Below are 14,828 nucleotides of genomic sequence, written 5' to 3'. Positions count from 1 at the left end.
ATTGACTGAAACTCAGTGCCCCCCCCAAAAAAAAGAAAAGAAAAGAAAATAGATGCAGCCAGATAATTTCCATAATGGCCGACGAAATCTACCAAGACCAATGCAAATTAGCATCCAGTTTAAGAAATGTTTTAAAATTATGGCGCAGATACCAGTACATTGACTAATGCAAAACTAAGTAAATAACATTGCATGATTCATTTAAATACTCTCCTCCCATTAATTTTGCATATGAAAGGAAAACTCCAACAAATACATGTGCATTAAGGTAAGACACAAAAATAATCCCATCCAATTGTTTTTCAGCACAATTTTTTACTAAGCGTCTTTAGTAAATCCTGACATATGTGATGCGATCTGGAAAAACCCGTCGGATGTTGCACTGGAACGTTTTCAGCTATCATCTCACATCTGATGACGCAAATATGGGTTGTAACTTGAAAATAATGCTTTATGTATGTTTCTGTCAATGGATACATGTGCTGGCTCCTCAGTGATACATTACAACAGCTATAATAAAAGAAAAACGTGGGCAAAATGGCCTCTCTTTGTAAATTGTTCAATGTATGTGAGTGCTGCCGTATGTCTGAATATGAACAGTCATTTTCACCGTCATCACCCGGTGTGGAGCCAGAAGACGCGAATGAGAAATGGTGCGCATTGTGAGAAGATCTGTCTCTGTGCACTGTCCCAAAGCGCGCAAACGTCTCACAGCGCGCAAATATTGAGTTATCTTTCAAGTCTTGCGCTTGAACAGACAAACTCACACAGAAAGTATGTCAACATAGCCATCTTGATGAGTATCCAAGCAGACATAGTCTGAATATGCCTTAAGTGAACTGTATAGAGTCGAGAAAGACGACACATATCCCTGCATTAGGTCTTAAAGGGATACTTCACTGCCTTTTCATATTAAACTATGTTATTCCCTTAACTTAAACGAGTTGATACATACCTCTCTCATCTCAGTGCGTGCACTTAATCTCTCTGACGCGCGGTGACGATCTGATAGCATTTAGCTTAGCTCCCTAAGCCCAGTTCATTCACTATGGAACCAAACAGAGATCAAGTTAGAAGTACCAAACACCTCCACGTTTCCCCTATTTAAATACAGTTACACGAGTAGTTGAACGATCAAGTATGGTGACAAAATAAAACGTGGCGCGTTTCTAATCGGATTAAAAAGGAGAAATATAATGTATGGCGGAATAGCACTTCTGAGAGAACTTCGGCTCGGCGCAGTAAAAAGTCCCCGCCGAAACATCTTCCCTCACATCTCCCTATTGACAGAAATGAGAGAGTGAGGGGGTTCAGTTTTATATTCATATTTTTATATTCATATTATATTCATATTTTTATATTTTATATTTTTATATTCAGTTTATTTTGAAATTGTGACAGAAAAATAAATATTTTGGGTGATTGGTAACCAATCAAATTGTTTTCATGCCCGAAATGCCACACGTAACAAAATATGTTTTATCTTATTCTTCTGTAAGCGTTACTCTAACATTGCGAGTTTTATATATTATCGCGACAGGTAAAGATCTATCCATGTGAAATAGATCCGGGTTCGCAGTCATGCATTTAAGGATTAAAAATGAAGGTGTTTCTTATGACCGGTGTTTTTGTTTTGCTCTATCCTCTGTGCTTCTGCGTTTGTTATACACTGTACTTTGTAAAGTTTTAAATACGGATATTTTTCTTACAGAAACCCATCCCTTCGCTTCAGAAGGACTTTAAAACCTCCTGGAGCCTGGTTGCAATATCAGGACAAAATCACTGCCATTATAAAGCTCGGAAGAGCAAGGGCATTTTTTAATGTAACTCGAATTGCATTCATCTGAAAGAATAACATCATATACAGGATGGCTTGAGGGTAAGCAAGTCATGGGGTAATTTTTATTTTTTTAAAGCTTAAAATCAATTTTAGTAATACCAAAAGACTTATATTATATCAGTTTGCATATATCCTGATTTGAGAAAGTTTAGATATTGTGCAGAAAATCGTGACAAAAAAATATATTTTTTGCAGTGTAAATTACTTCTGCTCTGTTTGTGCAGAGTTGAAAGTATGGGCTCGGACAGCTTGTTGCATATATGCCAGCGTTATGAAACCTGATGGCTGCCTGCAGACAGGATGCTTTTACGACCTGATCACACAAGGTATGACTCATCTGAATGTATGTTGATGTGTAATATTGTGGTAATGAATAAACGCTGATGGCACAGTGTTCGGATTGCATGTAAACATCTCAAGGTTTCTAACTGTCAGAGAATTCAGATGTAACATGCAATCGTGGCTGTGCGCTAACACGTGTGCGTGTATGTGTGGGCATGTTTATTCGGTATGAGTAACTTGTATTGTTGATGATCATATTAGTTTCGACTGACAGGGTGAGTGTGCTTTTGTGCACATGCAACAACCTGACAGATCAAATACTCAGTGTGGGCCCAGAAGCGTAGACAGCCCTGTTGCTAGCTTGTTCAGGTTGAGACTGAAGGAATGTGGGGGATGTGGGTGACGAAAAGCTCAGCCGAAGGCCCCTACCTCTGTGTCATGTCACAGAGTGGGGAGAGAGCGAGAACGAGGGAGGCAATGGAGCCTGACAGTCTCATATCTCATCAGGACTCAGGATGTGCACTACCGGCATGGCCTTTTTTGAGTTCGGTTGGAGGTGTCCTTCTGACATTGTTCACTCATGTTTTTTGTTGGTTGATGCATAACAATAAAAAATAATAACAAGTCAGTAAAATCAAAGAAATGATTTTATAGGACAATGAGCTTAGTTTAGAAACCTCTACATGTTTAGGGTAGAAAATGGCCTTTCAAAATTCAAGCATTTTACAGGCTCCGCCTCTATTTCTATTCACTGCATTCTTGTAAATTATTCCATTTTAAATATGCAAGGACACATTAAATTGATCAAAAGTCTCTTTTGAACTTTCTAATTATAATAGAATCCTGAAAGAAGTATCACAGTCCAACCAAAAATATTAAGCAGCACAACTCTTTTCAACATTAAAGCAACTAGGTAACTTTTGCTCTCGGGGTCCCCCCCTACAGTTGGGAAAAAATATTGTCCTTTACTACTGTCGTAAACTGTCATCCTACATCAGGGGATGCGCGTGCATTTGTTGACATGACAACCATGATAGCCCTGAACTATGAGCGGGTCGTCTCATAACCCGCGGACCCCGTATGTCTGTTTAATGGTTGCGGGTGCGGGGCTTTTGCTATGCCGTAAAGCAGTCAAATTTTGTAGTTGCTTTTGTTCTCGGGTTAGTACTCGAAACCCGAAATTTAAAAGTAAGATTAAAAACGATACAGACCCCGTCAGTGGCAGACATGTCATTCAACCTATTGTAAGTCGATGTATCATCACAAGAGTCTTGAAAATATATTATGAAGTTTGAAAAGTTACGTAGTGCTGCTTTAATAATAATAATAATAATAAGAAATGATTCTTCAAATCAGCATATTTTAATATTTTCTGAAGGATCATGTGACACTGAAGACTGGAGTAATGATGCTAAAAATTCAACTTCTCCATCACAACAAATAATGTCATTTAAAAAGACACTGAGCTAAAAGAGTTTAATTGTAACAATATTGCACAATAATACAGTTTTACAGTATTTTTACTGTATTGTTATCTAAGGTAATACATGCAATTTTGTAATAATTGCTATTGAGTTAGCTTTTATAATTTAGCAGAAACACGAGATATGGCATACACAAACTAAATGTATTGCGGTTCATTAATCATTTCAACTATACGCATTACTGTGGTCTTCTTAACAGAAAATACATCTTTGAATTTGTTGTTCCAAAAATATAAAAGTCATAAAACAATTTTAGTTTGAAAACCACAAATCCATTAAAAATTATAATTTCTTTTGTATTTTCATTTTTTTTCTTTCTTATGCAAAGTATATGACTGTCCTTGTTGAGGCCTGACAAACATAATGCTAAAACTCTGCATTTTATAAAATATCTTCTAAGAATGTCATGTAGCATATTATTTTAGAAGAGATTTCTGAAGGACAACTGAAATCCACTCATACACTCAAAGCAAACATTCAGTGTATTTTGATATGCTGCACAGCTCACATTCCCTCTAAATGTAAATTATATACATGCTCACACTCACAAATCTTATTAAAAATGATTGCACTGTCATTTTTTTTCCCCTTTTTTCATTCTTTTCAAAAGAATCAGATGTCGCTTTGGAACACAGGCTTCTGAAACTGGAGAAGAGGTCACTCATGAGGGATGGTCCCAGTTTTCTTTCCATCATTCTGAACATCTCCAGTCACGAGAAAGAAGAGGATGTTTCATGAAGTTAATTTTTCAGCTATCATTGATTATCTCAGACTATGAGGGTGAATTAGACATTTGATTGACAAATAATCAATCACTGTCTGACGTCTCCATTTATCTTCTGTCCAAGGGGGGCATTGTTTTTTTTTCTCCCTTCAAGATGGCATATCGTTTTAAAGCAAGGATAGTGACTTTCATCCTCCATTGCTTATCACGCTAAGATTGTGACCTATCCCCTCTTTCTCTCCGCAGCCCTTTCTCTTTCTTAATTTGTGAGAGAGCCATGGAAATTCAAGTCATTGGTTACTTTGTTTCTGAAAATCAGTGATTCCAAACTAAAGCTACCCCAGAATGTGCGTAAACAAGTCCTAGGTTGTACTTTCTATTTTGATTTTGACTTGTCAACCTATAAAAACAGAAATAATCATTTTGAATCTTTAATATTTGTCAAAAAAAAAACCTTTTTCTCACACCAAGCTACACTCCATACACCATGATGATAAAGCAAAAACAGACGTGTGACAACTTTGCAAAGTTATTACACATAAAAACTGAAATAATTACATTGCATAAGTATTTTTACCTTTTTCTGTGACACTTGAAATTTACCTCAGGGGAATTCCAATTTTGCTTGTGGCAAATTCAATTGAATGAGCATGATTTGGAAAGGCAATAAAGAGGTTTTACAGCTAAAAATGCATATCAGAGCAAAATCTAAGAGGTCAAACTAATTTCCTTTAAAGCTCAGATACAAAATTGTATCAAGACACACATCCGGGGAAGACCAAATGCTACATTGAAAGTTCACAGAAGCATGCAGCCTCCATAATCTTTAAATGAAGAAGTTTGGAACAACCAAGACTCTTTCTAGAGCTGGTCTCCTGGCCAAAATGAACAATCAATGAATAAGGGCTTTGGTTAGAGTGGTGACCAAGAAGCTGATGGTTGCTCTGGTTGAGCTCCATGATCATGGAGATGAGAGAAATTAACAAAAGGACAAACAACTTTGCAACGCTCCACCGATCTCGTCTTTATGGCAGACTGACCAGACTCAAGCCTCTCCTCAGTAATGACACATGAAAACTCACTTGGGATTAGTAAAATAGCACTTAAAAGACTCTTTGGGCCTGTGAGAAACCATATTCTCTGGTCTGATGAACCTCAGCTCCAAGCATCATGTATGGAGGAAACCAGGCACTGCTCATCACATGCACAATACCATCCCAACAGTAAAGTGTGTTGGTAGCAGATTCATGCTGTGGTAAGGTTTTCAGCGGCAGGGACTCTGGGACTCGTCAGAGTACAAGGAAGGCTCAACACAGCAAAATATAGAGTAAGCCTTAATGAAAATCTAGTCCAGAGCATTGAGGACATCTATCTGGCCAGAAGGTACACCTTCCAACATGACAATAGCCCTAAGCACACAGCTAAGACCATGCAAGAGTGGCTTATGAAAACTCTGTGAATGTCCTTGAATGGCCCAGACAGAGCCTGGGCTTGAAGCCAGTCGAACATCTCTGGAGAGAGCTGAAAATGTCTGTCCACCGATGGTCCCTATCCAACCTGTTAGAGCTTGAGAGGATCTGAGAAGAAGAACAGCAGAAAATGCAAAGCTTGTCGAATCATACCCAAAAAAAGACTTGAGGCTGTAGAGGTGCTTCAACTTAGTGTGAGTTTTTCCTTTTTAACACATTTGCAAAGCTGTCACAGATCCGTTTTTTTTTTTTTTTTTTTTTGCTTTGTCATTTTTCTGTATGGAGTGTAGATGAGTAAAAAATAATAATTTAAAGTAGTTTAACATTACATGTGAAAAAATGAAGGAGTATAAATACCTTATTATAAGGCATTTTATATAGAAATATACATAATGATTTTTGACATTTGTAGATGTATGCTGCAGTGCTCGTCTCACTTCTCCACAACAATACAACACTCGTTCCTATTTTTGTCCCGGTAAATGTCTTAGCCAATAATTCATGATAAATAAAAAGTTCAGCATAAATATAAACCAGTTTAACAAAGAGAAAACATTTTTTAAAAAATCTATAAAAATACATTTAAAAGCAGTACACATGTCGGATTCAAAAACAACAGTGACAATGCCACTGTAAACTGACAAGGCAGTTCAAATATGCACAATGGAGAAAGACATTTCATCCAGTTGAGCAATTTTATGGTGTTCTTTAACAGTCGTCTCCTTAGTTTGAAAGTATCGAGCATGAAAAAATACTTTAAGTATTGAATTTGCATCAATCACATCTGACTGATATACAGATCCTTTCAAAAGGTCAGTATTGGTTCTGATACAAGCAATCTAATCCAGATATAAGACCAGTAAATCCCTATTTTAGACATGATACAAGGCAAAAAGTACCCAAGTTGAGGAACAAAGAAAAGAGATGCTGTTGAGCAAGAAAGGGATGAAGAAGGGCACACACAGAGGGAGAGGTTCTTTTTGGAGCCAAACTGCACAGTGTGTTTTTATAAGATGCTAGATCACACGCGTACACACACACACGCACACATGCTATAATCCTGCCAGACCTCATACCACATACCATGCATCTCACCCAATCTCTCTCTCTCTCTCTCTCTCTCTCTCTCTCTCTCTCTCTCTCTCTCTCTCTCTCTCTTGACATTAGAATTAATAGAAAGTATGTTTGTTAAAGCTACACTATGTACATGCGCCATCCTAGAGGGCACCTATTCAAAACAATGGTGTAGTTTGATGACGCCAAGTTTGAGCGCAGAATCTTGGGACATGTGGTCTTCACCTCACAGCCGGTGGAAAAGAATCGAGATAGGACATGGATGCGGTTATTAACGTTACTGTAGTGTGAGCAGAGCGGGACCGAGTGTTGTGGAGCTGAGCAAAGCCGCTGGAGCGATTGTTACGGAACACACAAGCAACAGGACTTTTATTATGACGGGACACAGTAACCGGCGCCGTTTCCACTTTTTCGGTCATGAGTATGAGGTAACGCAGCTCTGTTTATCATATTAGATACATTTAAGTGTGATTAAAATGATGTTACGTTACTCTGTGGGTTCGCTCAGCGGCTGCTATGACACTTGTTGCAAACTGCTAAGAGTAAAGCGTTTCTACAGAATACAACTGGAAACAGAGGCTAACGCTGATATAACGCAATTGATACGATTTCAACAAAAATAGACATTTTCTCACAATTTACAGAAACAGGTTATTGTAAGAAATCAGCTGAGCAAAATATATAACACTGGCCTGGTGGTTTTTGGAAATTTTACTGCAAAATTCTACATGGTTAATCTTTAACTATGTATCATTTTGATTTGGAGTCACAATATGCAATTAATACAATATACGAGCACAGGTAAAAACAATCTGTTTACTGTACTGACAATGGTTAAGTACTTGCTCATTGAACAAAGCACCACACTTTACATTATTAGAACATGCTATTATTCACATCTCAACTTAATCATAAGCTCTACTCTTCTGCACAATGGTAACAGTCAAAACTTCAACATAACAGACACTCTTTCAAAAGTCAAACATAACTGAGCATTAAGAGATGTTTCCCTTCACTTAAAAATACATAAAATAACACTTAATTTCAATATGAACTCTCCATTTCTTGCCATGTGCAAAGCACGCTGGGAACTAACAATGTGTCTCAAAAAAAATAAAAATAAAAAATAATAATAATTTCCCCCTTAATTTTATCAGGTTAATAATTTCCTCGATTCAAGCCTCACAGTTGTTATGTATCTCATGTATCTCTTGGTTTGATTAGTGAAATTTCAATATCCTCAATATTTTCTATAGTTTAAGTAATAAGGTGTATGTACTAAAGTTTATGACATAAGGTTTATGTAACAGAAAAGAAGGACATGCTGTTTTAACTTAATTGAGTTCAATTTAACCCATATTATTTCCAATAAAACTCAGGATGGAAACATTCGACACATGCGCAGTACGTCTGCACCAGGCCTAGAGAGGGCAGTATAGTCTTGATTTGTGTCAGGTATAGGACATCTGCTCTGAAAGAAGAAGAAAATGTGTTCGTGTCAAGGGGGTAATCTAGCACTCGGAAAGCGTTCCACCCATTGCTAACCAAGCCATCACCTGCAGTTAGCATCCCATTGACACCCATTCATTTTTGAGTCACTTTGACAGTGAATAACTTTACATCTGGATGGACTCCTTTTGTCCATTGTTTATTTATAAAGAAACACGACAATGCATAAAAGTCTCCATTACCTTGTATCTTACACTATCGCTCCGTAGAAGCTGTTTTTGTAAAAAATATAGGCTAACGATTGCGTCATAACCAACGCGACTCTGTCGCACAGTTGAGAAATTACCGTATAGACAGGAGGAGACGCTCAGAAGCAATCTTTTACTGTCTATGAGGCAGTCGGGGGGACGTGGAAACATAAAGTCGGATAAAGTCAAGGGAGAAGAATGGGGAGAAGCCGATAGTGAGCCAAAAGCAACGGGAGAAAATAGTTAAACAACATGATTCAGATTTCCACAACTACTAGAAGACCTACAGCTGTCAGACAGGAGGCTCACGTCACATCTACGTCGTCAAGCTCAGTCTGAGCCTGCGCAGTCCGCTCAGCCATCAGGAAGTGAGTGCCTCTGATTGGCCTCATTTTTCCGCCGTTGAAGTCAATGGGATAGCTCTGTCCATGTCCTGGCCCTGCCAGTTGTATTAAGTCAAGTGACCTCTAAAGGCTATTTGGAATATAGCAGGAAGTTTGAGGAGTGTGACCTCATTAATGAGGGACGATGATGTCATTATATTCAGACTCAATCTGACTGTGAGTCAGAAGCTGTGTCCCAAAGTGAAGGGTGCGCACTTCCAAGGCCATGCACTTCGAAGGCCAGACCAGGCCACGCCTTCAAAGTGCACGAAGTGCACGAAGGGCGAACCGAGGGACAGGGTTGCCAGGTCGGAATAATAAAACCCCTACAATTGTTATTCAAAAGTATCGGAATCACAGCCAGAATGGGCCAAAATATCCCAAAATATCCCAAAATGCGGGGCGCGGGCAGTAGAAATATTGCTTAAGTAAAGACAACTTAACCTGTGGACTATAGGCTACAAACACCCCAAAGCAACAGTAGCCTAAATGCAACCCCATTCCAGACTTGGCAACAATGAACCAAGCGCCGTTAATGGACTAGCAGGTTCTGACAACTGACAGCGGACGTTAGTGAGGAGATTTTAAAAAGAGAAATGGAGCATATACTACTACATATATATATATATATATATATATATATATATATATATATATATATATATATATATATATATATATATATATATATATATATATATATATATATATATATATATATATATATATATATAACTTTTTTTGAGCTTTCTATTGGGTTTTGACATGCTTCAAAGCCTGCGAGGATGGGCTGGACCATAAGCATGTAAATATGTAGCCGGTTAAATATTGTCAAATTGCAAATATTAGTTAACAGTTTATTTATTATGTTAAATGTAACTGTTACAATATATTTTAAACATTTAGCCTATATACGTCCAAGTTTTTTTTTTTTTTTTTTTAGTAGGCCTACTTATTTTTATTCAACTCATCATCTCAGACGCATTTTTTATGGCATGCAGCCGTCGACCGATTCGGCCCCGCAAAGCTGCGGACAGTGGAAATATGCACTCATCCCAGAGTCTCTATTGAGCATTATTCCCCATCCCGGTCCAGCTCCAGCTTCTCCCGCTCAGCGCAATGAAAGTGTAGAAAAGTGTTTTCTTCTGGTTTGGCTGATAATAAAAATGTGTTGTTTCTAATGTTAAACTTAAGTTATTTTATTGGTCTATAAATAGGCTATATTGTAAAAAGCCTACGTAGGCTAATAGACCAATTTATTTTCATTTACACATTTTAAATTACATGACAAGAAAAATATATGTATAAACATAAATGTGTTTAATGTAGCTAGAAATTATAACGTGCATTACAAAAATAAACAATAGCTAGGCTATAGAAAAACCACTTCTCTTTAATTTAGCCTACGTTTGAAGTTAACGAAAATGAACAATAGACAGCAGTTCATTTAATTTACAAATAACTTAATTTAGCATAAAAAATAATAAGCTAGCCATTTAAATTGTTCTTTGTCGGCCACGCATTCAGCCTTTGGAGGATCGATGTTGACCGTCGTCAGTGAACATTCATTCATAAATATATATATATATATATAAACTTTTTTTTAGCATCTAAGTCAGCAGTTTTCGTTTGTTTGTATTTTTTCTTATAATTCTGAGTGACAGATGTCACATTTGATTTAGCCTATTTTTCTGTGATATTTGTTTTAGTTACGGTGTTGACATAGGCTACACCCAGCAAACACAGCAACGTTGTAAAAACGTTTTTTTCACGTTGTGAAAAGGTCGCGATAACGTTTTTATCCGACGTATTTAATACGACAGATGTCGGGTTTTTTTCACGTTATAAATACGTTTTTTCACAACGTTGCAGAAACGTTCTTATAACGTCTTTATCACGTTGCCACGTCTCCTTGTAACGTTGCAGAAACGTCTTTATCACGTTACCGCGTCTACTTACAACGTTGCAGAAACATATTTATAACGTTGTTTTATCACCTTACCATATCCTCTCCTTCCAACATTGCAAAAATGTGTTTATAACATTTTTGTCACCTACCACGTCCATCTCCTTCCAACGTTGTAGAAACGTACCACATTCAAACTGGTTCTTCACTTCACACATGCTGTGATCAAAATGTTTTTTTGTTTTTACTGTTATCTTTAATATAAAAACAATATTATAACTACAGTAAGAAAAATATATTGTGGTCTTTTTAGATCTCTGTATAATTTGTCAAGGCTAATCACACGTTATAATATTTCTGTCAATCTTAATATTCAGCTTATTAATAACGCTTTTTACATTTCACCTTACCAGTAGGCCTTACCTCTGTTTGTTTCCCATTTTATTAAACTACATAAACATATGTAGTACTAATAATTTATACTACACACAACATTTGTCAGTCATTGTATTTATTCACACAATATAAAAAGCAATATGATAGAGGTAAGTTCACAAAAAAAGAAAAATCTGTCATTTACTCATCCTTGCATTATTCCAATCTAAATCTGTATGACTTTCCTTTGTTAAACACAAAGGGAGGTGTTAATGTTAACCTTAAGTCAGGAGATATTAAGCATAATGTTCCTTATACACTATTCACTTTTTTGAACAAAAGAAAGTGAATGGTGAATAAGAAACATTAACTCGAATGTCTAACAAAGTCATACAAGTTTAGAACAACAACAGAAAAGTTACATGATAACAGCTTTTTCATTTTTAGAAGAGATAATGTAAATTGAAATCATTGAGATAATTGTAGAAGACTACAATTAAAGCTCTCATTAATAATAAGAAAAAAATTCTAAACAGATAAATAAAAATACCGGTATGCCAATAAAACAAAATGGTACAAATAAAGTACAGCACATGCAAATTATGCAATGACTGGGAATTTAAATAAGAACATGAACAAAAAAATGTAGAGAAAAATCCATAAAAATTCAGTGCACAGATGTTATAACAAAAGAGATTAATCTATAAAATGTAAATTCTCATTTTAACTAATTACAGATTATGTTATTGCATATGTTATTTTACTGCAATCTATTTTTTCTATTGTACCTGGTGTACATTAAACAAGCTAAAAACCCCAGGAACAAAACCCAGAAGTTTTTATAAGCTGTTGACCCCAAAAAAACAACGAGTGTTTAAAGACTAAAGTGGATACAGGCACTTGAGACAGAGCGCGTCATGCTATATTACACTGAGAACTACACACACTGGAGGGGAAAGTAATCAGCGACAGGAAATATAATATATAATATATAAAACTGACATTTGGATATTTAACAAAAGGTTTACTGCACACGTAGGCATATGGAGTGTCAGGATCCCAAAATTGACCCATTCTTCTTGCTGAAGCTTCACGTCTTATTGCCTGTATCCACTTTTGTCCTTAAACGCTTGTTTTTTGGGGTCGACAGCTTATAAAAACTTAGTTATGTGTTTTTTACCTTGTGTGCTGCACACCTCGTCACATATGAGCTTTTAGACATTGCCGTTTTTGTTATAAGTAAAAAAAGACGAGGTGACCGCTTCACGCAACACAAACTCAATGGAGAGCGTTGGAATGTTTCCTCCCCGGTGTGGGCGTGGCCTAAATACACTCTGTCCCTATTATTGTTCAATAAATAATATTTTATAATATTGGCATACCTGATTTTGAGAAACAGTCAAGTGTTTTAGTCTGTTTCACATTGGTACACTAAATAGATGTATTATAGCAAACAAAGTTTAGTCGTGTTCCTGAGTAATATCTGCATGCACCTAATTCTGCAGAGAACATATAATACACCATTAGACAGCAATCCATATGAGACAGAAGTCTGGTCTGGAAGGTGGATCTGGAACCAACTTCTGTCCTGGTTTTCACAACATCTCTTGTTTATCCCTCTTCACAAACTGCCCTGAAATACAATTCAAACATCAACAAGGATTGTTATAAATATAATGTGAGGTTCATACATTCACAATGCTCATCTGGCCTCGGTGGTGAAGTGTGCAGAAAATTCTGCCGGACTGAAATTTAGTCTTTTAGTCTTACCCTTCTTATACTAATGGTAACAAATTTATAACACAACAATAATTCACTCTCAAAACTACCTCTCTTTAATACTGCAAATACCACGTAGAGCCAAACATGGATGAAATCACAGAATCCAGTCACAAATGGAATTTACTGTAGAATTTAAGCAGAACGTTACAGAATTTGAAAATATTCTTTATGTATAAATCAAAATAAGGGCTCTACAATGAATCAGATATTGATACAGACTAGTGTCTGAATATTAAAGCTCAAAAAGACTGGAACTGAAATCTGAAGTCTTTGTTCTGCCATGTCTATAGTATGTAAATAACTACTACTACTTAAACCGAAGCACGCCAGACACTCGTGATGATTTCAGTATCTACTGTCTCCCTATACGCACACATGAACTGCATCTGCAAAGTTGATCTCAGAGTTAATTAATGAACATTTAACCATTTAATTTGCTAGAATGATCAACATATACACACATGAATGTATGTATGGTTGTATGTATGTATGTATGTATGTATGTATGTTTTACTTACAAGTCAGATGGTTCATAGTGCTGGACAGCCATCACAATCTAGGAACATAAACAATTTGTCACAGAGCCAACAATAAGTGGTAAACTATACAATGTCACTCAGGTAGGTTTATTAGAAATAAATAAACTAGTGCATAGGTGAAAATGCAGCAAAAAAAAGAAAAGAAAAAAAGATTAATATACAGGATATATACAATATATAATATCGTAAGATACCAGAATTTACGTTTAGGTTTTACAGATGCATGGTTATATACGTGGTCAATACTTGTTTACTATGAAAGATCAAACATGTTTGAAATAGCGCATTTGAGTGACGTCACCGAGTCACGTAAAGTGCAAACTGTTTGGTTAAATACTTAAATTAACGTTCCTTTCATTCAACCATTGACAAATAGCCAGCAAAACATTAACAAAACCTCTTATCTACACATAATATGGAATTAAAAGCCCAACTTTCATAAATAAGAGCTCAGGGCTATAGTTAGCCTAACGTTACCTCTCATTAGCCTAACGGTTAAGAGGCTAACGGACTTTTTCCGAAGACACTAAACCATTTCTTAAAAGTAAATATTCAACAGAAGCGTGTTAGAAAGTGTCAAGAACAGTTGTATGTATTATATGTGTAATATTAGGGACTTAACTTACCTGAAATTAGTGAAAACAACAGTGACAGACGGAGCTTTGCTGCTTGTTGTCAGACGAGCTGCCCCGTTTCCATGGTAATTCCATCTGCTCCAGACCAGTTTGTTTAAAAGCGACTCGAATGTTCAACACGCACGCACGTTAAACACGTCATGTGTAATTTGTGCAGTGTTGCGTTACCATGAATACATATTTTTATACTGAAGTATAATATCCCGATAGTTAAGTAGGCCACCGTTTAAGTGGAAACTGCAGCCTATGCCTACGTAAAACTTTAAATGGAATGAGAATGAAAGCTTGTATAATATAATATAATATAATATAATATAATATAATATAATATAATATAATATAATATAATATAATACTCTAATATAGCTATTCTATCAGTTAAATGAGCACCTTAAAGTATATTCACAACATTGATATAGAATGCTCAGCTCTGCATCAGCCTCATCTGTTACTCGATCAGTCACTGAATCGTTGATGTTAAAATGTTACTGTCACGTTCTGTTTATATTCTGTGTATATTTTTCACAAACAGAACGTAGCCTACCGTTGGAGGTTTGGCATATGGTTGTATTTTGGTACTACCATGACGTTTTTAAAACGTTTTATTCCAACGTGCAGATAACGTTATTTTAACACCT

General features: G+C 36.3%; 1 long non-coding RNA gene across 1 annotated transcript; it reads right to left on the bottom strand.

Moving 5' to 3' along the window:
* Positions 1–11,680: 11,680 nt before the first annotated feature.
* Positions 11,681–14,253, bottom strand: LOC137083635 (uncharacterized). The gene is made up of 3 exons (XR_010906563.1): positions 14,182–14,253; positions 13,535–13,572; positions 11,681–12,867 (listed from the first exon to the last, which is right to left on the bottom strand). It is a non-coding gene; the product is annotated as an uncharacterized lncRNA (long non-coding RNA).
* Positions 14,254–14,828: the final 575 nt, after the last annotated feature.

The sequence above is a fragment of the Pseudorasbora parva genome, chromosome 1 (genome assembly GCF_024679245.1).
Source record: "Pseudorasbora parva isolate DD20220531a chromosome 1, ASM2467924v1, whole genome shotgun sequence".
NCBI classification, from domain to species: domain Eukaryota; kingdom Metazoa; phylum Chordata; class Actinopteri; order Cypriniformes; family Gobionidae; genus Pseudorasbora; species Pseudorasbora parva.
Note: the sequence above shows the minus strand (reverse complement) of the source record. Positions and strands in the feature narration are given on the sequence as shown.